At 41.3% G+C, this 22,297-nt stretch overlaps 1 protein-coding gene across 8 annotated transcripts in view; it reads left to right on the top strand.

The window, feature by feature from the left end:
* The first annotated feature begins 198 nt into the window (after positions 1 to 198).
* B3GALNT1 (beta-1,3-N-acetylgalactosaminyltransferase 1 (Globoside blood group)) overlaps positions 199 to 22,297 on the top strand; it is a 39,794-nt gene continuing 17,695 nt past the window's right edge. Inside the window, exons 1-4 of one of the 8 annotated variants that reach the window (XM_067033931.1) lie at positions 213 to 385; positions 1,323 to 1,402; positions 1,543 to 1,741; positions 1,830 to 1,915. The gene's annotated coding sequence lies outside the window, so the exon portion shown is untranslated. Of the gene's footprint in view, positions 386 to 455; positions 872 to 1,320; positions 1,403 to 1,542; positions 1,742 to 1,826; positions 1,916 to 22,297 lie in introns of those variants that run through there. The other 7 variants (XM_067033929.1, XM_067033930.1, XM_067033932.1 and 4 more) reach the window with 7 other exon arrangements.

Genomic DNA, 22,297 nt, shown 5'->3' with positions numbered 1-22,297 from the left:
AGCCGGGCAAGGAGAAGCGAGTCTTAAACAGAAATCCTTCCCGAGGTCAGCCCATCGACTAACCGCTGCCAGGCTCAAATGTAAAATGCCTACCTAACACCCCGGTGCATGGAATGCAAGGTGATGCCGAGGATCTAGAAGTCGCGCCCGGATCAGCGCGGAGGCCTTGGGGCCGCGCGACACCGCCCTCCTGGGGGAGGGGGGGGGGGGTCAGGGCCCGCGCGTGCGTGCGTGCGTGCGAGCGAGAGGACGAGGGGCTCCGGGCCCGGCGCGTGGTCTGCGCGCGCCCGGCCGCGCGTGCGGCTGCGGGAACGCTGTGTGTGCGCGCGGGGCTGGAGCTTTGGCCATCCGCCCAAGTCGGAGCAGGGTGCGCGCCGCGCTGGGGGTGAGTGTGGTCCGGGGTGGGTGCTGGGGCGGCGCGGAGGCCTCGGAGGCCCCCGGGCTGGGTGGCGGGCGTGGCGCTGGGACCTGCTCCGCCCGTGACGTGCTCTCCTCCGGGAACACCGAGGCCCGGGCGGCTGGGCCGGGAGGCGGGCAGGGCGGCGCCGCCCACTCCTCCGGCCCTCTCCCGGAGCGCGGCCGGCGTTGAGCTGCGAGCCGCCGCGCCCGGAGGCTTGGGCCTCCGCGACTATACGCTCCCCCACCGGGTGAGCGCGGGAGGTGGGGCCGCGGGCGACACCGAGGAGGGCTGGGGTGCGTGGTAGGGCCAGGCCGAGGCTGCGAGGAGCACGCTGTCCGCCGTGCTCTGCCCCAGCGCGCAGCCCACCGCCTTCCCGTCGCCTCGGGGAGCAGCACGAAGCAAGTTGGCCGGATCGGCGGAGGAGCGGACGGGGACGGTGATTCGGTGTCGGATTCCCCAAGCAGGCCTGGGGTAAAGCCTTGACGAGGAGTTAGGGGAGGGCCCAGTAGCCGAATTGTGGGAGGCTTGTTCCTCCTGGGGAGGGGTTGGGAGAAATATGGACCTAAGGAGGAGAATGGTCGAATTGGCCAGAGAGAGGAGGAAACCCGAAGAGTCTAGGGCTACATGATTTTTAAAAGGGGTCTTAGCAAGCATACAAGGCATTTTAAAGGAAATCTTTAAGGTGCAATGGAGCCTCACTTTCCAAGCAATAGGGAATGATGCCAGCAGCAAGCACGAGTGGCATTCCGTGTTCCTTCTCTCTCTTCCACTGTTATAAGAAGGAGAATGTGCGAAGCATAGACGGTTTTCTTTCCTTCATGTGTTTTGCACATAGTACCAGCGTTTAGGAGGTGGCTGCTTTGTCAGGTAGAGCTATCAGTAAGGAACAAATTACCAAACCATGTCTTTTTTTCTGTTTCAGAGGTAAGGAAGATTTGAGTTTGCAGTCTTCACCTGGGAACAGCTTTGTGTTTTAGCTTTCCCCAGGCGGCTTAGACAGAGGTAGGGAGCTGATTTTGTGCTCTCAGAATGTGTTGATGCCTGATAAAAGCATACATTGAACCTGTATCAGTGTAGAGAGGGGAACTATTTACTATTTAGAGATAAGAGTCTAAGACCTGTTTTTTTTTCCTCCTGACTAGAAAGTTCATTCAAATGATGGTTGTTGGGTAATTCCAGTCCTGAAAATAAAGCCTGTTATCAAGACAGTGGCCAAGTATAATTCCAGATGAGATGCATGAAGTGATTTGAGAGCAAGGAGGAAGAAGAGAGGATCATACCTTTTCCAAAAATGGAAAGAATGTTGCTATATAATGGTTTGCTCCTATAGCAGCTTGCTAGGTATAGAACATTAATTTTAGATGTCTCATGCCCAATGTTGTTAAGTTATGACTGAGATATATTCTTTTTCTGTTCATCTGTTCAGTAGTGCACAGCAAATCTTTTAATTAAAGCATGGAATACGGAAAACAGAAAACTTCAGCTAGTGCTTTAGTCTCATCTGAAATGCTACAGGTAAGTTCCCCTTGTTTTAATTGAGAAATTATCCTTATCGGTTAAAATTGACCATAGTAGTCTCCTTTATAAGATTTTAAGGATCATTTATGCAGCTACAAGTTTTGTTACATATTCAAGTATATTTCTTCCCTAAAGGATTTGAGGAGTTGGAAGAGTTAAGCTCAATTAAACCATTTTAGGTTATATATATATATATTTTTAATTGAATCATTATTAAAATACCATGGTATCTCAGGAAAACTTAACTATATAAACTTATTTTAGTGGTCATAGTCAACTCAAGATCAGACGCAACTCTCTTTATCCCTAAGAAAATACTCCAGTGGTTACTTTTCTCTCTTTTCCTTCCCTTTCAAATGATTTGCCTTGTCTCTGTGCCCAGTCTCCAGCTCTCTTCTGTCCACCATTGGATGATACTGGTAGAATTCCATTGTAGGAAATGCCTTTATTCCTTCTGCAACCACAAAATGTCCAGGCCAAATATGCTTTTCTGTTGCATCAGAAAACAGCTATCATTGCTCATCCCTGCTCACTGTGTAGTAGATAAACACACTACAGCTTCATGAATGAGGTCAAAACTGGAGGGTCAAACAGGATGCTCTTAAATGACCTGGCACAACAGATAAATTCAGAAGTTGCAGTTCATTTAACAGCAGGTTCTTTGGCAGATATCTTTTTTTGGACTATGAGCAATGATTTTGTTTTAGTAAAAAATTGTATATTATAAATATAGATTTGCTTTTGCAATTGGAGCTTTTGATACATTGTGAATTAGAAAAGGGAAGGCGATGGTATAAGTTAGAAGCAACTTGTAGGGGGCATGTCTAGATGAGGGGGAGATGAAGCTGCAGAACAGTCTGTAGTGTGGGACCCTGAGAGGCTACAGGATAGAAGATTTGGCTAGGGGTGTAACTTGCACTCCTTGAAACTGAGAAATTAAGGAATAAAAAACAGAGCTAGAGTAGATAGTTTCCCATCCTGTGTGGATCTGATCCTGACACAGCTAGTTAGTCAGGAAGTCAAGGCCTTTTGTTGTCCCCTTGTAGCATCCACAGCCTAGTTTAATACTTCTCAGCCCTGCTACCCTCCAGGAACCATTTCATGTAGGGAACATGTTATGAGCACTAGGTTCCCCTTTTCAGTAACATAGCCTTCTGGGGTACTGAGGAAACATATAGAAGAGAGATCTTAGGAGGTTTTGTTGCTGTTCTGAGATGCCATTTCATGGGGCTAGACAAACACTTTCACACCAGCAGCCTATTTTGAAAATAGTTTTATTGGAGCACAGTCACATCTATATGTTTAATAATGTCTACGGCTCCATTTTCGCTACAAAGGCAGAATCAGGTAGCTGGGATAGAGAGCATGTGGCCCACAGAAAATATTTGCCATTTGGCCTTTAATTTTAAAAACGTTTGCCCACTCCTAGACTAGAACATAGATTTCTGCTAACCTCCAAAGCAGTGCAAGTAGGCTCTTTTAAGTTTGAATTAAGGAAGTACTGCTCCGGTTAAACATTTCACAAGTCTGCAACCACCTACTACCAGCATGACAGTGAGGGCTCCAACCATGTCTCTTATCTGGAGGTATATTTGGCTATTATTTCGGTAACAGAATTTGTTTTCAAGAATGGAGTTACCCACTTGCTGAGAGAAAAAATTATAATCAACTCTTATCTCAGTATTAAATAATTTCATTCTCTAAACTGACATAATTTGTATAAAGTGCACTTTGGGCGGGCATCTGCACATTCTGAGAGTGCAAACTCAGCCACTTGTCATGAACGGTGGCCACAGGTTTGGAGACACATGAGCTGGATTGGGGGGGTGTCCCTCCATCTTCTCCAGGTGGGCTTTGCTCATAATATTCAGTCTAAAACTTGGAGTCATGAGCCTTCCTCCATTCTCTGCGTAGTGTCAGCAACTTGAGGGCCAGGCAGCCTAGCCTGTAACACAGGTCCGCCATATCGAATGAATGAATGAAATAACATTCAAATAGCTGAGGACAAGGGAAGCAGTAGCTTAGCTTGACAGACAAGAGTGGCAAAGATCTGTAATACTCCTCACCTAGGGCAACAATGGGAAGAAGTGTTAACTAGAGCAGCTTGCACTATCCTCTTCCTCCAGTGAGTAAAGCTGTTTGTAGCAAAACAGAGACAGGCAGCCTATCTCTCAAGGCAGCCTTGGTGCTACTTTGCCTGACTTGTGTCATCTTTGCTCTGCTCCAGTTTTCCTAGCTTCTCTGAACCTGGTTATCCTGTTGCCTCTTCCCGCAGGCCACTCTGTCACATGGCTCCCTCAGACTGCCTACCACTCAGGGCAGAGTGTGTCCACTTTTGTTGTACTCTTTGCTCCCTACCCAGGAATCTCAAGAGGCTATGGGATTGGGTGTGAGGTTGGGCTCTTCTACAGGCACTGTGCTCTGGAGAAGGAGCACAGCATTTGGAGTTGAACCTAAGTTTGGGTTCCAGGTCTGCTTGTATCTGGGCTGCAGCAGTCTCTGAAAAATGAGATTAATACCCATTTTACCATGTTGTGAAATGTGCTTTGTAAATTGCTGTAGAAGTGATACAGACTTAAGCCCAAGAGTCCAGTTAACCTTAAAAAAAAAACAACCCTGCTTAAAAGTCTAACTTATTGCAAATTACAAAGAGTACATTTTTTGTGTGTGTTGGATACAAGTGCAGATAAGGCAGGAGCAAAGAGAAAATCTCAAACGAATTTTCCTTGTCAGGTTCTACTACTTTGGGCTGCTCCTCATCTTTCTCAGCTTAAAGATCCTACGTGCCACAAGCCCAGAAATCTATAAAATACAGTTGTCCTCAGTATCTGCAGGGGATTGGTTCTAGGACTCCCTCAGATACCAAAATCCATCTCAAATCCCTAAAATGTCATGGCATTTGCATATAATCCATGCACATCCTTCATATACTTTAAATCATCTCTAGGTTACTTGTAATACCTAATGTAATGTAAATGTTATATAAAACATAACGTTTAGTTATGTTAGTTGTAAATACAATGTAAGTGATATGTAAATAGTTGCCAGCACACATGGCAAATTGAAGTTTTGCATTTTGGAACATTCTGGAATTTTTTTTGAATATTTTTGATCCAAAGTTAGTGGAGCCCATGGTTGCAGAGTGCTGTGTTCCCATATATTGTTATTCCTACAATAAAATACTTTGTTTACAAACTGTATATGATATGTGTTTTTAAAATATGTTTTTAAAAACCCAGGTGTCTTCTACCTCAACACGCAAGAGGCTGGAGGTTTCCATTTTAATGAGGCTAGAATGAAGGGCATTCTCCCATACATCTCAGAATATCTGAAGGTGGTATCACTGCAACCAGCAGGGGATGCATGGGCAGAATGGGGAAATAATGGAGCATTAGGTATTTATACTCACTGTCTACCTAAAACTGTATAACAACCACAGAGAGTTATGCTTCATATGGGGGGTTTTCTTGAATTCATTGAGTACTTCAGATTCATTCTTAAAAATGGAACAATTTTTAAATTTTATGCAAAATGAAACCTTTTCTTTTTAAAGGTTTTTAAAAAAATATTTATTTATTTATTTGGCTGCATTGGGTCTTTGTTGCAGCACTCAGGCTCCTCTCTAGTTGTGGTGCGTGGGCTCTAGAGTGCACGGGCTTAGTTGTCCCACGGCATGTGGGGTCTTAGTTCCCCGACCAGGGATCCAACCGGTGTTCCCTGCATTGGAAGGTGGATTCTTAACCACTGGACCACCAGGGAAGTCCCAAACCTTTTCTGTATACTACATTTTAAACATGAATAACAAAGTCATGGAATCTTGGAGTTGGAAGGGACCTTAGAAGTTATCTAAAATAACTTAAAACTCAGTGAGGAATTAACCTTTGTAACATTCCTGCCAGCTGCTTGAAGATTTCTGTTGGTGAGGAGCAGCCCATTCTAGTAGTCTGTACTGAACCTTCCCACTGATTTTTTTTTTTTTTTTTTGGCTGTGTTGGGTCTTCATTGCTGTGCATGCTTTCTCCAGTCGCGGTGAGCGGGGTCTACTCTTCGTTGCAGTGCGCAGGCTTCTCATTGCTGTGGCTTCTCTTGTTGCGGAGCACGGGCTCTAGGCACACGGGCTTCAGTAGTTGTGTTCGCGGCTCTAGAGCGCTGGCTCAGTAATTGTGGCGTGCGGGCTCAGTAGTCGTGGTTTGCAGGCTCTAGAGCACTGGCTCAGTAGTTGTGGCGCACGGGCTTAGTTGCACCGCGGCATGTGGGATCTTCTGGGACCAGGGCTCGAACCTGTGTCCCCTGCAATGGCAGGAGGATTCTTAACCACTGTGCCACCAGGGAAGTCCCCCACTGATTTTTATCTTTGGGCTTCCATTTGCCTTCTGGAGTTACACTGACATATTGTTCAAAATATCTGAAAGCATCTACCATGGCCCTTCTAAGCTTTTGTTTTCCCCAAAACAGAACATTCCTCAGTTCCTTCAGCCACTACTTCATCCAATTCTTATTATGGGAGTTGAGAAACCAAACCCTTAACCTTCCTTTCAACTATAAATCTAACTTGTCAATGATCCTTTTAAAATGGAACATATATGTGGCTATGGGTTTATGACCCCTTTTGCCCAGACTCCTTTCTCTTTCTTGAACCCGAGAGTGTGTTAGGGGTTTTAGTGTGTGTGCTGGGCGAGGGAGACACATTATGGTACTAACCCGTAGGATTTCTGTTAGCACTGCCATTCATTTACAAGCACCTGGGGAATGCTTTCTGTGCTAGGTGCTGGGGACACAGCAGTGTACAGAAGTGAGCATTGTCTTTGTTCTGGTGGAGCTAGATGGGATCTGAGAGGTATCCTGGCCCAATCCCTTAAAGGCTCTGATGAGACAAGCAACTCCCTAAATTCAGTAACTTGCCCCCTACCCCAGCCACTGGAACTAGAATCCTTGTTTCCTAACTCTCCAGTTATTCCTTTACACCATCACCTTTCTTCATACTGAATTCATACTCAACTAAAACCTTTAGTGTTTTTTTCCCCAAACTTAGATGGGTGTTAAAATGGTCTCCCATCCTCTCTTACACAGTTGGTTTTTTGAACTGTGATATAGGACAGTATATTTTTTCCCATCAGGTTTCATCTTGCTTTGGCTCTATTCTAACCTGTTGAAAGCTTTTTAGATTGCAATTATATCTTCTAATGAATTTGGTATTTTTTTCCTGCTTTGTCTTGCCTTCAAAATTGAATAAACCCATATTCATTTGTCTTTCATAAGAAGTATTAAACAGGAAAAGGCTAAAGATAGGCCTGTGATTAAACCCTAGAGATTTTCTCCCAGGTTGACAAAGATGCTCTAACAGCCTTAGAACATAAGTGGGAGGACAGGTCTTTGGTTGTTTTGGTCAATACTGTATTCTCACAGTCTAGCTTGAGCCCAAGAGTCATGTGTTGAACAAAAGACTGGCTGTGAAAAATCCACTGGCCAAGATGGATCAGCCAATTTTGAACCATCTAGGCACTGCCACTGGACTCAGCTTTTTCCATTTTGTTCAGGGGGACCTTTCAGTGCACTGCCATCTTCAGAGAAGCTTAATTCTTGTGTGTATCTAAGGCTTCCCTTGATCTTCTGGTCAAGGAACCCTTTTGAATATGGAGATGAGATTAGTCAGGTGAAATTTTCTTAGTGACTCTGCTGGCTCCTGATGGTCACTGCTTCTGTGTCGAAGTGTTCACTAATGTTTACAGAAGTGTGGCAACTTATTCAGAGTTATTTGGAATATAAATTCACTAACATTATTCCCCCTCAGCAGTTCCTCCATTTCTGAAAAGTGTACTTGGAAGAGACTTGTTGAAAATCGTTTGGGTGAGAATTAGAAAGAGCTGAGCATGATTTGCTTGGAGATTGAACTGTGTTTGCATTTAGGATTTCCCTTTTTTCAAGTTTGTGGTTTAGCTTTGTCAACTCTTTATCCCTGGGGAAGAACAGAGGTGCTTCACTACATGGAGGAAAGTATGAAGACATCAGACTAGAGAGATAAAAACAAGTCAGGAAGGTTCATGCCTTGTACTGCAGAGGTTCCAGACCTCACTTATGGGGTGAGGACACCTGGATTTCCAGCCCTGCTCTGCTGCCTGTGAGCCCCTGACTAAGGAGCAGGTCTCCAAAGCACTTACTATAGTGCCAGGACCAGGCAGGTGCTGTTGCTACAGTTACGGAGAGAGGGGGGTATGAAGAAGTTAGCTAAGATAGAAAGCAAATTCTTTTTGATGTTAACTTTGTTCACCCCCGCAGAGTAAAGAATATTTCATTTTTAAGCATTATTAGATTATGCACATGTAGTGGTTGCAGTTCATTCATTCAATAAATAAAATTTGATTCCCTGTTATACTTCCAACTGTGTGCTTCAAAGTAAGAAGAAATGTCTTATCAAATATGCTTAATCCTTAAAGTAGCTTGATCCCTCTTAAATATCTCATACCTCAGTTTGAAAAGGTTCATGTATTTTGTAGTTCTCCAGTTGCTAGAAGTACCTATTGTAGGACTTTGGACAGTGCACACCATCCCCAGTTGTAGGAAGACTGTGGGACCGGTGGGGGGGGATCATAGGAGAGGACAGCATGTGTGTGGAAGAGGAACCAAAAAGTCCATATTTGGCATCGTGGACCTATTAGTAGTTCTGTGGCTTCTATGTGCGTGGTAGCAGAACATTAGGAACTTTAAGATGCTATAGGAAACATAATCCATGGGCTCTAAAAGAAGGCCTACTGATTTGTAGGGAGAAGATGGATCAACTAGGATTTATTTGCATGTTTAAATGTGTTATAAAGCATAGAGTGTCATGTAAGAGACATCAGGAGCTAACAGCAGGGTTTGTAAATGGAACAAATTAAGAAAATAAAAGTAAGGGGAGTTCCCTGGCGGTCCAGTGGTTAGGAATCTGTGCTTCCACTGCAGGGATCGTGGGTTGTTTTTTGTTTTTGTTTTTTTGTGGTGAGAACAGTTAAGATTTACTCTCTTAGCAACTTTCAAGTACTAACAATACACTATTGTTAAACGGTCCACACATTGTACATTAGATTCCCCAGAACACATTCTTATAACTGGAAGTTTGTACTCTTTGACCAACATCTCCCCATTTCTCCCACCCCCTAGTTCCTGGCAACCACCATTCTACTGTTCCTATGAATTAAATGTTTCTAGATTCCACATATAAGTGAGACCATGCAGTATTTGTCTTTCTCTGACTTTTTTCCCTTAGCCTAATGATCTCAAGGTCCATCCATGTTGTTACAAATGGCAGGTTGTTTTCTTTTTTATGGTTGAATAATATTCGTGTGTGTGTGTGTGTGTATGCCATATTTTCTTTATCCATTTGTCCATCAATATGCATTTAGGTTGCTTCCATATCTTGGCTATTGTGAATAATGCTGCAGTGAATATGGTGGTGCAGATATCTCTTTGAGGTGTGATAATTTCATCTTCTTTGGATATATACTTAGAAGTGGGATTGTTGGATCATATGGTAGTTCCATTTTTAAGTTTTTGAGGAAACTCCATACTGTTTTCCATAGCGGCTGAACCAATTTACATTCTTACCAACAGTGCCCAAGGGCTCCCTTTTCTCCATATCCTCACCTACACTTGTTATCTCTTGTGTGTTTTTCATGGTAGCCATTCTAACAGGTGTGAGGTGATATCTCATTGTGGTTTTGATTTGTATTTCCCTGATGATTAGTGATACTGAACACCTTTTCATATCCATGTTGGCCTTTTGTAAATTTGTAAATCTTCTTTGGAAAAATGTCTATTCAAGTCTTTTGCCCATGGTTTTTTTTTTTTTAATTTTTTGCGGTACGCGGGCCTGTCACTGCTGTGGCCTCTCCCGTTGAGGAGCACAGGCTCCGGACGCGCAGGCTCAGCGGCCATGGCTCACGGGCCCAGCCGTTCCGCGGCATGTGGGATCCTCCCGGATCGGGGCACGAACCCGTGTCCCCTGCATCGGCAGGCGGACTCTCGACCACTGCACCACCAGGGAAGCCCTTGCCCATGTTTTAATTGGATTTTTTTTTTTTTTTTTTTGCTGTTGAGTTGTAAGAGTTCCTTATGTTTTAATTTTTATTGGAGTATAGTTGCTTTACAATGTTGTGTTAGTTTATACTGTACAGCAAAGTGAATCAGCTATACATATACGTATATCTCCTCTTTCTTGGATTTCATATATCTCCTCTTTTTTGGATTTCTTTCTCATTTAGGTTACCACAGAGCACTGAGTAGAGTTCCTTGTGCTATACAGTAGGTTCTCATTAGTTATCTATTTTATACACAGCATGAGTAGTTTATATATGTCAATCGCAATCTCCCAATTCATCCCACCCCCTCCTTTCCCCCTTGGTATCCATACGTTTGTTCTCTACGTCTGTGGCTCTATTTCTGCTTTGTAAATAAGATCATCTATACCAATTTTTTCAGATTCCACGTATATGTGTTAATGTATGATATTTGTTTTTCTCTTTCTGACTGTGCTCTGTATGACAGTCATTAGGGTGTGGAGAAAAGGGAACCCTCTTACACTGTTGGTGGGAATGTAAATTGATACAGCTGCTATGGAGAACAGTATGGAGGTTCCTTAAAAAACTAAAAATGGAACTGCCATGTGACCCAGCAATCCCACTACTGGGCATATGCCCAGAGAAAACCATAATTCAAAAAGAGACATGCACCCCAATGTTCGTTGCAGTACTATTTACAATAGCCAGGACATGGAAACAACCTAAATGTCCATCAGCAGATGAATGGATAAAGATGTGGTACATATATACAATGGAATATTACTCAGCCATAAAAAGGAAAAAAATTGGGGCACAGATTTGATCCCTGGTCTGGGAACTGAGATCCTGCATGCTGCATGATGCAGCCAAAAGAAAAAAAAAATGTTAACATTATCTTTGAGCTTTTATTGTCTTTGTGCTTTGTTTTTGCATTCAGAGTTCTCTGATGAACATGTATTACATTTGCAATTAGAAACATTTTATATATTTTTAAAATAATTAAATTTACTTTCACTTTGTAGAAAATAACCAACCTTTTTGCACCACAGGAAAGAAGACCAGGTTATTTTTGCTTAAATAATTGTACCATTGCTGTAACCCAACTCTCTTTCCCGTTTCTCTAGCACCCTCTGGCGTTTGAGCTGATCCCTCCTCCCACCCCCCGGTTCATTTTCTTGTGCCCAGCATGGTTTTGGTGCAAAGTGAAAGGTCCATACTTGCATGAATTATTAGTTACTATTCATTACTGTTGTTAGTAACTCACATTTCAGATTTTGAGAATGTGAATCTTGAGTGTTTCTGTGTAAAGATGGTAAGGCTGTGATGCTGCTTTACTGTTTCTCTCAAGGTTCAGTGGTTGCAAGAAGTTAAAACCCACTCAGAGCAGCTCTGGTCAAGAGGGCTGCAGCAGACTCCCCAGGATAGGAAGGGCAGTGGCCAGGAACATGAGGTTTGGAGTCCTGTTTTTTGTTTGTTTTTTTTTTTTTTTGCGGTACGCGGGCCTCTCCCGTTGCGGAGCACAGGCTCCAGACGCGCAGGCTCAGTGGCCATGGCTCAGGGGCCCAGCCGCTCCGCGGCTTGTGGGATCTTCCCAGACGGGGGCACGAACTTGTGTCCCCTACTTCGGCAGGCAGACTCTCAACCATTGCGCCACCAGGGAAGCCCCCTGTTTGATTTTTGTTTCTACCACTTACAGCCTGTGACTTTGGGCAAGTTACTGACTCTCTCTAAGCCTTAGTTTCCTCACCTGTGAAATGTGAACAGTAAAGGTCTTTAAAGCTCCTTAATTCGTGGGCTCTCTTAAAGATGACATGGTTTAGTGCCTGGTGCTCTTCCCATAGCTGGGGCATCCAGGGCCAGCACATCATGTGGATACCTGCCTACACTGATTGCACACAGTATCTGAATAAACAGATAATTGATTGGACTGCCAAGCTCTTTTTACATTTCTGTTGAAGTATGGCATGCAAAAAGAAAAGTGTGCAAGTTAGAAGATAAATTATCAGAGTGAACACACCTGTAGCTACCATCTAGGTACAGAAACAGCACATGGCCAACACCCCAGAAGGTCCCCTCCAGTCTCTCCCAATTATATTTCCCCCTTCTCCCCAGAAGTTACCAGTGTCCTGAATTCTAATGCTTTAGATTACTTCTGCCTGCTTTTCAACTTTGTATAAATCGCATTATAGTGTCTGTTCTTTTTGTACCTGGCTTCTTTAGCTCAACCTTATGGTTGAGAGATTCTCCATGATGTCATGTGAGGATGTAGTTTGTTCGTTTTCATTTTGTATAATGTGCTATTCTCTAAATTTCTTTCTTCTACTGTGGGTTGTTTCTAGGTTGGGGCTCTCATGAATAGTGTGCTATTAAAAACTTTAGTGAACATTTTTTGGTGTCCTATGGACATACACGTTGTTGAGTGTTCTGCCTGAGGGTGTAGTAACTGTGTCATTGGGTACATGTATGTTATAGCTTAGTGAATAACACTAAAAAATTTTCCAAAGTAGTTAAACCAGTTTGTTTAGTTTTTTGGGTTTCCTTTTTTACTTCAAACTACTACTTAAATATTTATTTATTAAATCATCAAAATTAGTTTCATAATTCAGTGAATACAAAGATGTTCTAGGATAGCATTTCCCAAAGTGTGGAATTCTAGTCCTGCCGGAGGCTCTGAAACTTAAAATAGGTTCTTTGTTCAGATAAGTTTGAGAAACATTGCGTAATATATCCTCTTCTCAGAGAATGTACATTAACATTAAAAACTCTGAAAAGCCCTCCATTAAAAAATAATAGTTTGAATGATTTCCAGTTTTTTGGTCCACAGCCCTTTTGAGGCTCTGTAACACCTATAGATAAGACACAGATGCAGCCATCTTTGGCTGCCATAAAGTTCTGTGCTTAATAACTGAGATGTTGGTCCCTTCTCTGAGGACAGTGGTTTCATTTGATGGTTAAAACATTTACATGCTTAATAATCTGGGAGCTGACAACTGTTTTGTCTCTGTAGGTTTTCTGGGCTTTTCTATTATTTGAGATGTTTCTTCAGCTGTTGTTGATCAGCCACCAAATCAACAATAATTACTGGTGGCCTCCTGTGCACCCAGCATTGTGCTAAACTTGTAAGATAGAGAAGATGGTTTGCTTAATGTAAATTATTTACAGTCTAGTTGGTGAATGCATGTGCAGTTAATACAATCACAAGTTTATTTTTTATAAAATGAAAATTATTTTAAAATTATAAATATAATTTATTTGTTGACGGTGCTATGTGACATTATGATTTAAGAAGTCAGTAATAAAATAACAGTGTCCATATTGGGCCTTTTAATATTTTTCTATGCATTGATGTTTTAGGTTTTTCTTTCTGTCCCTCCCCTGGGACATGGGATTTAGAACAGTGTCAGGGTTCACAAAGCCTACTGTTCAGGCTTCCTAAGAAGACCTGTGGTCCCACTGTCAGGGAATGAGCCAATCCCAGATCTCAGGCCAGGCCAGCTTGATTTCTGTGACCTCATAGTGTGTGCATTTATCTGTGTGGCTGAATGTCGTTTAACTTCAGAAACTACAGAGTGCCCTAGTGCTGACTGGTTAATTCATGTTCTCCACATAAACCTCACAGTAACTAAATTGGTATTGATGATTTATATCTGGAAGGAGACACTTTTGAGAAGTTAACTTCTCCAAGGTCACACAGCATTAAGTGTTGCAGACAAGATTGAGGGTGAGCTATCTAACTGCATTTTTAGTATGCTTTTTTTCTGTTTTGATAAATTTAAATTACAAAGAAAACTATAAATATAAGAGAAGGCCTATTTTTCTATCACCCTGAATTAACAGCTGCTAATATTTTATAGTATTTGTGTCTAATCTATTTTTTCCCGTTTTCCTCACACACCCACTTCATTCTTTCACAGTGACACCCACACTGCTTAGTGTGGAAGGTGTTCCTGCAGTCCCTTTAAAAAATAGTTTTATAGCTGCTTCTGAAAGCTTACTATTTCTTGTGTGTGGTTTAAAACTGTTTATCTAAATGGTGTATTTTATATATGTGTAATCATTCAACTTGTTTTGGGGTTTTTTTTTTTTGTGGTACACGGGCCTCTCACTGTTGTGGCCTCTCCCGTTGGGGAGCACAGGCTCTGGATGCGCAGGCTCAGTGGCCACGGCTCACGGGCCCAGCCGCTCCGCGGCATGTGGGATCCTCCCGGACCGGGGCACGAACCCGTGTCCCCTGCATCGGCAGGCAGACTCCCAACCACTGCGCCACCGGGGAAGCCCCTCAACTTGTATTTTTTTTTTTTTTTTAATTAATTAATTTATTTATTTTTGGCTGCCTTGGGTCTTTGTTGCTGCGCGCAGGCTTTCTTTCGTTACGGCGAGCAGGGGCTACCCTCCATTGCAGTACTCAGGCTTCTCATTGCGGTGGCTTCTCTTGTTGCGGAGCACGGGCTCTAGGCGTGCGGGCTTCAGTAGCTGTGGCTTGCAGGCTCTAGAGCGCAGGCTCAGCAGTTGTGGCCACGGGCTTAGTTGCTCCGCGGCATGTGGGATCTTCCCGGACCAGGGCTCGAACCTGTGTCCCCTGCATTGGCAGGCAGACTCTCAACCACTGCGCCACCAGGGAAACCCTCAACTTGTATTTTTTTACTCAACTTTTTATTTTCAAATTGATATACTATGTACAAATCCAGTAACTATCTTGTAGGATTCCACTGGAAGACAGACCAGGTTTTATTTATCTATTATCTTATGGATAGACAATTAGGTTACCTCGAATTTTCCACTTTCGTAGTCCCCCTAATGAGCATGCTTGTACATATCTCCACATGTGTACACGTATGAGTTTTTCTAGGGTGTGTTCCCAGAAGAGGAGTGACTGGTTTTCAGTTTTGCTAGATGCAGCCCTATTGCTTACCAGAGGAGCTGCAACAATTTGTGCTTCACAGTGTGTGTCAAATAGCATTTACTCCAGTACCTGATTAATATTAAACTTTGAGATTTTTCGATGGTTTAAAAATTTTGTATCTGACTTTAATTTGCATTTCCCTGATTACTATTACTATTACATATCCAGAAGAGATTCTGTATACCAGTCCTTTGTTTTTACTTGTTGTAAATCTTTTCTTTGAGCCTGTGGCTCATCTATTTTTTAAAAAAATATTTTATTTTATTATTTTTGGTGGCACCACGTGACATGCAAGATCTTAGTTCCCTGAGCGGGGATCAAACCCACGCCCCCTGCAGTGGAAGCATGGAGTCTTAACCACTGGACCACCAGAGAAGTCCCATGTGGCTCATCTTTTAACTGTGTTTATGGTGTCTTGTCTTATAAGTAATTTTGTATTTTGTTGTGACCCAATCTGTTTCACCTCTCTTTTATGGGATATGCTTTTTGTGACTTGTTTACAGAGACTTTCCCCATGCTAAGGTCACAAATCTATTCTGTATTTCTTATCAAGGTATTAGTTTTCCTTTTTTTACATTTAATTCTTTTATCGACTTGGTATTTTATTTTGGAAATATGAATATAATTTTATTTTTTCCACATTTATTCCAAAACAGTTTATTGAATCCTTTCCCCATTGGTTTGCAGAGCCACCTCTGCCATTGTTCAGGTCCCTATGGATGGGTGGGTCTACTTCTGGTCTTTTATTCAGCTGTTTAATACACTGTTCTATCCCTCTGGTTTAATTACTGAGCACTGCAAAATATTTGATAACACCAAATCCACCTGAACACCAATTTCATTCTTTTTTTTTTTTTGGCTGTATGCGGGCCTCTCACTGTTGTGGCCTCTCCCGTTGCGGAGCACAGGCTCTGGACGCACAGGCCTAGCGGCCATGGCTCACGGGCTTAGCTGCTCCGCGGCATGTGGGATCTTCCCGGACCAGGGCACGAACCCGTGTCTCCTGCATCGGCAGGCGGATTCTCAACCACTGTGCCACCAGGGAAGCCCCAATTTCATTCTTTGTTCTCAAAATTTTGTTGGTTATTCCTAGATCATTAAGTTCCTTTCATAATCCTATGAATTTATTGATCAGTTTGGGAAATTGGAATCTTACATTGGAGTTTTCTTATCCCCGAACATGTTATCTCTCTTGTTTTTTCACATCTTTTTTATACTCTTCAGAAAAGTATTTTAGTTTTCTGCATCAGGGTTCAGCACATCTTTTGTTACCTTTATTTGACACTGTAGTTTTTGTTGCTATTGTGTTTTTCGTGTTAGATTTTTATTTTATTTATTGTTTTAATGTTTCTGATTTTATGTAAGCTCATATCCAGCATCTTGGTAAACCTGTTAGTTCTTTTTTTTTTTTTTTTTTGTGGTACGCGGCCTCTCCCGTTGCAGAGCACAGGCTCCGGACGCGCAGGCTCAGCGGCCATGGCTCATGGGCCCAGCCACTCTGCGGCATGTGGGATCTTGTCGGACCGGGGCACGAACCCGCGTCCCCTGCAATCGGCAGGCGGACTCTCAACTGCGCCACCAGGGAAGCCCGCTGTTAGTTTTTTTATGTCATCTTTTTCCCCTTGAGTTTTCTATGTAGATGATTATATAATATGAAAATAAGGGCAGTTTTTTCTCTTCCTTGACAATTTTTATATCTTACTTCCTCTTCTTGTTTAGGGGATAGTAAGGCTCACTAGAAAAACACTGAATAGTGGAGGTGATAGTGGGCATCCTTGTCTTTTTCCTGACTTTAATGGAAATACTTCTGAAGTTTCATCATTAAGTTTGCTATGGTTTCTTCAACAGGGTAAGGAACTTCCTTTCTATTCCTAATGTTTGTTTTTTTTAATAATCATCTGGATTGGTTTTTTGTTTTTCATTATTTTCTGTTTTATCTTTATTATTCCTTTTATTTTCTTAGTAATAACATAGGAATTTTTAAAATTTCTTGTACTCAGATCATTTATTTTCAGTCTGTTTTTAAAAATGTGTTATCTGTTAATGCTGATGAAAGAAGACAGACTAAAAAGTCTGCATAACATATTTCATTTATGTGACATTCTGGTAAAGGCAAAAATATAGGGATGAAAAACATCAGTGGTTGCCTGGGTGTTGGGGGAAGGACTGATTACAAAGGGACACCAGTAGAATGTTTGTTGTGATGGAGCTGTTTCATATCTTGATTGTGCTGGTGGTTACATAAGCGTCAAAACTTACAGAACGGTACAACAAAAAGGATGAATTTTACTGTATGTAAATTATAGGCCAGTAAAAAAAATATCACGTGGATACAAAAAATATATAAAGTAATTCTACTTTTTAAAAAAGGTACATTATTTTTATGTTTTCTTTTTTCTTTTTTTATAAATTTATTTATTTTTGGCTGCATTGGGTCTTCATTGCTGTGCACAGGCTTTCTCTAGTTGGCAGCAAGTGGGGGCTACTCTTTGTTGCAATATGTATGCTTCTCATTGTGGTGGCTTTTCTTGTTGCGGAGCACGGGCTCTAGGCATGCGGGCTTCAGTAATTGTGGTGTGCAGGCTCAGTAGTTGTGGTTCGTGGGCTCTGAGCACAGGCTCAGTAGTTGTGGTGCATGGGCTTAGTTGCTCTGCAGCATGTGGGATCTTCCTGGACCAGGGATCAAACCCGTGTCTCCTGCATTGGCACACGGATTCTTAACCACTATGCCACCAGGGAAGTCCAAGTACATTATTTTTAAAAGTTAATTTTATGTAAGGATTGTTTTAGTAATACACAGTACATTTTCATATGTAGCACTTTTTTAAATGAGTAAGGAAAATTTTTGTTTTCATTGTTTTGAATTTTATTGTATTCAAAAATAAGAGTCAAAATAGTATTTAAAATATATAGGTAACAATGTAATATAACAAAGTGATATTACTAAGTAATATAACAAAGTGATGCCAAGTAGTATAACAAAGTAATATAAAAAGGAGTGCTCTCACCTTTCTTTCTTATCCACCGCATTCCTTTCTGTCCACTATGTGTGTCTTTCCACTGTTTTTCATATGTACATACAAATACTGGATTTATTTCATATTCCTTTCTAACACAAAAGTTAACATATTATAAACATTGTTCTATATCTTACTTCTTCACTTGATGTATTCTAGAAATCTTTCCATGTCCGTACTTAGAGAACATCCTTATTCTATTTTTTTTTAACTGTTGTAAAGTTTTCTATTGGGTGGATGTATCATGGTTTATATAAGAAATCTCTCATTGTGATCCCTTGGCTTATTTTTAATTATTTACTGTTACAAACAATTTTGCAGCCAATAACCTTATATACATGCATCATTTTGGACATACGCACCTGTATCTGAAATAAACTTCAGGAACAAAATTACTGATAAAATAATAAATGTATTTGTAATTTGTATAAGTATGTATTTCCAAACTGCCCTCCATAGAGGTGTTACCACTTTTTACTCCACCAGAAATACATGAGAGAGGGAATTTTTTTCTTTTCTTAACTCTCTAGTTTTTATTACTGAAATATTTTAAATTAGATATAGATGTTGTGACATTCTACTCCTAAATATATCAGTGTGTGACTCTTAAAAATAGGAAAATATTGGGTTTCCCTGGTGGTGCAGTGGTTGAGAGTCCGCCTGCTGATGCAGGGGACACGGGTTCGTGCCCCGGTCCGGGAAGATCCCACATGCCCCGGAGCAGCTGGGCCCGTGAGCCATGGCCACTGAGCCTGCGCGTCCAGAGCCTGTCCTCTGCAATGGGAGAGGCCACAACAGTGAGAGGCCTGCGTACTGCAAAAAAAAAAAAAAAAAAAAAAGGAAAATATTTTTTAAATTAAAAAAATTTTTAACAGCTTTATTGAGGTATGACTTACATACCATACAATTATTTCATTTTAATTATACAATTGAATGATTTTTACTAAATTTACAGGGTTCTGCAACCATTACCGCAATCAAATTTTAAAATATTTTCATTACTCTAAAAAGATCCTTTATGTCCATTTGCAGTCACTGATCCCACCCCCAGGTAACCACTAACCTACTACTTATAGATTTGTCTGTCCTGGGCATTTCATATAATATATGGTCTTTTGTGTTGGGTTTCTTTTACTTAGCATAATATTTTTTAGGTTCACCCATTTTCTAAATTCTTTTTTTTTCTCTTGAAGTGTAGTTAATATACAATGTTGTGTTAGTTTCTGGTGTACAGCAAAATGATTCAGTTTTATATATATGTGTGTGTGTATATATATGTATACACAAACTTGTTTGTGTTTCTGTTTTGTAAATAGGTTTCTGTTTTGTAAATAGGTTCATTCGTATCATATTTTAGATTCCACGTATAGATGATGCCGTATGATACTTGTCTTTCTCTGTCTGACTCATTTAATGTGATGGATAATCTCTAGGTCCATCCATGTTGCTGCAAATGGCATTATTTCACTCTTTTCTGTGGCTGAGTAGCATTCCACTGTATTCCACATTTTCTTTATCCATTCATCTGTCAATGGAAATTTAGTGTTGCTTCCGTGTCTTGGCTATTGTAAATAGTGCTGCTGTGAACATTGGGGTGCATGTATCTTTTCAAATTAGAGGTTTTTTTCTGGATATATGCTGAGGAGCGGGTTGGCTGGATCATACAGTAACTCTAGTTTTAGTTTTTTAAGGAACTTCCATACTGCTTTCCATAGTGGCTGCAACAGTTTGCATTCTCACCAACAGTGTAGAAGGGTTCCCTTTTATCCACTCCCTCTCCAGCATTTATTATTTGTAGACTTTTTGATGATGACCATTCTGACCAGTGTGAGGTGATACCTCGTTGTACTTTTGATTTGCAGTTCTCTGATTAATGAAGTTGAGCATCTTTTCTTTTTTTCTTAAACATCTTTATCGGAGTATAACTGTTTTACAATAGTGTGTTAGTTTTTCCTTTACAACAAAGTGAATCAGTTACACATATACATATGTTCCCATATCTCTTCCCTCTTGCATCACCCTCTCTCCCACCCTCCCTATCCCACCCCTCTAGGTGGTCACGAAGCACAGAGGTGATCTCCCTGTGCTATGCAGCAGCTTCCCACTAGCTATCTAATTTACATTTGATAGTGTATATATGTCCCTGCCACTCTCTCACTTCGTCACAGCCCACCCTTCCCCCTCCCCATATCCTCAAGTCCATGCTCGAGTAAGTCTGTGTTTTATTCCCGTCCTACCACTAATCTCTTCATGACATTTTTTTCCCTTAGAGTCCATATATATGTGTTAGCATACGGTATTTGTTTTTCTCCTTCTGACTTACTTCACTCTGTATGACAGACTCCAGGTCCATCCACCTTATTATAAATAACTCAGTTTCATTTCTTTTTATGGCTGAGTAATATTCCATTGTATATATGTGCCACATCTTCTTTATCCATTCATCTGTTGATGGACACTTAGGTTGCTTCCATGTCCTGGCTATTGTAAATAGAGCTGCAATGAACATTTTGGTACATGAGTCTTTCTGAATTATGGTTTTCTCAGGGTATATGCCCAGTAGTGGGATTGCTGGGTCGTATGGTAGGTCTATTTGTAGTTTTTTAAGGAACTTCCATACTGTTCTCCATAGCGGCTGTATCAATTTACATTCCCACCAGCAGTGTAAGAGGGTTCCCTTTTCTCCACACCCTCTCCAGCATTTATTGTTTCTAGAGTTTTTTTTTTTTTTTTTTTTTATAATTGTTTTACAATAGTGTGTCAGTTTTTCCTTTACAACAAACTGAATCAGTTACACATATACATATTTTCCCATATCTCTTCCCTCTTGCATCACCCTCTCTCCCACCCTCCCTATCCCACCCCTCTAGGTGGTCACAAAGCACAGAGGTGATCTCCCTGTGCTATGCAGCAGCTTCCCACTAGCTATCTAATTTACATTTGATAGTGTGTATATGTCCCTGCCACTCTCTCACTTCGTCTCAGCCCACCCTTCCCCCTCCCCATATCCTCAAGTCCATGCTCGAGTAAGTCTGTGTTTTATTCCCGTCCTACCACTAATCTCTTCATGACATTTTTTCCCCTTAGAGTCCATATATATGTGTTAGCATACGGTATTTGTTTTTCTCCTTCTGACTTACTTCACTCTGTATGACAGACTCCAGGTCCATCCACCTCATTATAAATAACTCAGTGTCATTTCTTTTTATGGCTGAGTAATATTCCATTGTATATATGTGCCACATCTTCTTTATCCATTCATCTGTTGATGGACACTTAGGTTGCTTCCATGTCCTGGCTATTGTAAATAGAGCTGCAATGAACATTTTGGTACATGAGTCTTTCTGAATTATGGTTTTCTCAGGGTATATGCCCAGTAGTGGGATTGCTGGGTTGTATGGTAGTTCTATTTGTAGTTTTTTAAGGAACCTCCATACTGTTCTCCATAGCGGCTGTATCAATTTACATTCCCACCAGCAGTGCAAGAGGGTTCCCTTTTTTCCACACCCTCTCCAGCATTTATTGTTTCTAGAGTTTTTGACGATGGCCAATCTGACCGGTGTGAGATGATATCTCATTGTAGTTTTGATTTGCATTTCTCTAATGATTAATGAGGTGGAGCATTCTTTCATGTGTTTGTTAGCAATCTGTATCTCTTCTTTGGAGAAATGTCTATTTAGTTCTTCTGCCCATTTTTGGATTGGGTTGTTTGTTTTTTTGTTATTGAGCTGCATGAGTTGCTTATAAATTTTGGAAATTAATCCTTTGTCAGTTGCTTCATTTGCAAATATTTTCTCCCATTCTGAGGGTTGTCTTTTGGTCTTGTTTATGGTATCCTTTGCTGTGCAAAAGCTTTTAAGTTTCATTAGGTCCCATTTGTTTATTTGTGTTTTTATTTCCATTTCTCTAGGAGATGGGTCAAAAAGGATCTTGCTGTGATTTATGTCGTATAGTGTTCTGCCTATGTTTTCCTCTAAGAGTTTGATAGTGTCTGGCCTTACATTTAGGTCTTTAACCCATTTTGAGTTTATTTTTGTGTGTGGTGTTAGGGAGTGTTCTAATTTCATACTTCTACAGGTAGCTGTCCAGTTTTCCCAGCACCACTTATTGAAGAGGCTGTCTTTTCTCCACTGTATATCCTTCCCTCCTTTATCAAAGATAAGGTGACCATATGTGTGTGGGTTTATCTCTGGGCTCTCTATCCTGTTCCATTGATCTATATTTCTGTTTTTGTGCCAGTACCATATTGTCTTGATTACTGTAGCCTTGTAGTAGAGTCTGAAGTCAGGGAGCCTAATTCCTCCAGCTCCATTTCTCGTTCTCAAGACTGCTTTGGCTATTCGGGGTCTTTTGTGTTTCCATACAAATTGTGAAATTTTTTGTTCTAGTTCTGTAAAAAATGCCAGTGGTAATTTGATAGGGATTG

The sequence above is a fragment of the Kogia breviceps genome, chromosome 5 (assembly GCF_026419965.1).
Source record: "Kogia breviceps isolate mKogBre1 chromosome 5, mKogBre1 haplotype 1, whole genome shotgun sequence".
Lineage (NCBI taxonomy): Eukaryota > Metazoa > Chordata > Mammalia > Artiodactyla > Physeteridae > Kogia > Kogia breviceps.
Note: the sequence above shows the minus strand (reverse complement) of the source record. Positions and strands in the feature narration are given on the sequence as shown.